Raw genomic sequence first — 2,187 nt, forward strand, 5'->3', positions numbered from 1 at the left:
CAAGTGAAGTGGTGCTGGCTCCTACCCTGGGGGTCCTTAAGAAGCGGCTTGATGCCTACCTGGCTGGGGTCATTTGAGCCCAGTTTTCTTCCTGCCCAGGCAGGGGGTCGGACTTGAAGATCTACAACGTCCCTTCTGACCCAACTTCCATGATTCTATGATTCTATGAGGATGATGCGATGAAGGCGTGCAGAGGAAGGCCTGATGCTTGTCTCCAGATTGCAGGGGTCTTCCTGCGGTGGTTTACAGCCTTGCAAGTGTCCAGGGTGCCGTGGTGCCAGGCTCCAGAGATGTAGGGTTTCGGTGGGATGTGCCAAGCCTCGCATCTTTTTGTTCCAGCGCCTGAGAAAGAACTTGCTGGAGGAGCAAAGAAAATCTTTCCTGCAGAGGGCCCTTTATGCAGTTCACAGCAGACAGATGCACATCAGCCAAGCTGGGCTGGTCTTCCTGTATGCAATCCTGGGGGAAGCCAGCTGCTTGATGGGGCACAAGGTCAGCAGCCACGTTGGGGAGTGTGGGGAGGGAGGAGAGTTAGCTCAGGGACCCTCGCCTCTGCCACGTAAAGTCGCTGTCATCCCATCACCACTTGTTGCCTGGGGACAACACGGAGCAGAGAGAGGTCACTGCACACTGCAGTCTGAGCCCTAGGACATGGCGGGGTCCATTTGCACCTTACAGACAAACTCCATTAATGACCTGCCCTTCTCTGTAAGGTGCAAATCTCCCTTTCCTTCTGAGCAAACTGGCATTTAGCAGAACAGGAGGTCTGCCAAGTTCCTTGGAGAAAAGACTTACAAGTCATGCCCCTCAGGGTCAAGATCTCTGGCCAGGCCTAAAGATACAGTGTGTGTCCCCTCTGGACAAACTTCCCCTTCCCAGCCTCCGGTCAGGAGTCCTTAGGAGCTCCCCAGAGCCGCACGTGGCTACATTTCTCCTGCTGTCCCCAGTCTGCACCTGCTTTAGGGAGATTCAGCCACTTGGCACTGCTGATCTGCCCCATTGCCCTGGGCCACCACCTCCATCTTCACCACAACTCTCAGAAAAAGGTCCCTCCGAGAACTTGTCCCCATTTCCCTGGGCTGTTACCAAAACCCCTTGGTTTCAGTCCAATCCCTGCCCCATGACCCCTCCCCACATCCCCCATCCTTCCTGGGGGCAGCAGAGGCTCTGACTGGAGTCAAGATCTCTCAGTCCTTGGGGCTGGTGGGGTTGGGGTTTTTTGGGGTTTCATTAGGTAGCTTGTCAAGGCAGAGGGGTTGTGGGGTGGGGAAGATCCCCCAGGGAAACTCCAACTAGCAGCTGCAGAAGTGCTTGTCCTGCCACTCCACGTGCCATGGGGCTTTGCCCTGCGCTGGGCGGCACTGGCTGCACTGGTTCCTGATTTGAGTCCCTGCAAAGAGGATTTCTGTGGAGGAGTTGAGCCGCAGAGGTTGGATGTTACAAACATAGCCAACATTTGGCTGAAACTGGGCATCCAACATCATTTTGCAACACTCTACGACAAGATCTATGGATGGGACTGGTCAAACACTGGAACCTGCTACCTAGAGAAATTATGGGATCTCCATCCTTGGAAGCTTTCAAGAGCAGGTTAAACAGACACTGGGCTGGGCTGGTTGTCAGGGGTGCTCGTGCCTTGAGAGGGGGCTGGACTAGGTTTCATAGACATCAGGGCTGGAAGGGACCTCGGAAGATCATCGAGTCCAGCCCCCCGCCCAAAGGGCAGGAAGTCAGCTGGGGTCACAGGATCCCAGCACGATAAGCATCCAGTTTGCTCTTGAAGGTGTTCAATGTAGGCGCTTGAACCACCTCCGGTGGCAGGCTGGTCCAGACCTTGGGGGCTCGGACAGTAAAGAAATTCTTCCTTATGTCCAGCCTGAAACGATCTTGAAGTAGTTTGTGACCATTCGACCTAGTCGTCATCCCTTGGGGCGCTCTGGTGAACAAACGTTCCTCCAGATACTGGTGGTCACCCCTGATAAACTTATAGGTGGCCATCAGATCACCCCTGAGCCTGCGCTTTTCCAGGCTAAAGAGCCCCAGGGCTCTCAGCCTGTCATCGTAGGGTCTGCTTCCCTGACCTCTGATCATGCGCGTGGCTCTTCTCTGGACTCTCTCAAGCTTCTCCACATCCTTTTTGAATTGTGGAGCCCAAAACTGGAAGCAGTACTCCAGCTGTGGCCTCAC

At 54.8% G+C, this 2,187-nt stretch overlaps 1 pseudogene; it reads left to right on the forward strand.

The window, feature by feature from the left end:
- LOC112548895 overlaps positions 1–2,187 on the forward strand; it is an 11,975-nt pseudogene that overhangs the window by 4,733 nt on the left and 5,055 nt on the right.

This window comes from Alligator sinensis, unplaced genomic scaffold (genome assembly GCF_000455745.1).
Source record: "Alligator sinensis unplaced genomic scaffold, ASM45574v1 scaffold2073_1, whole genome shotgun sequence".
Classification (NCBI taxonomy): Eukaryota; Metazoa; Chordata; order Crocodylia; family Alligatoridae; genus Alligator; species Alligator sinensis.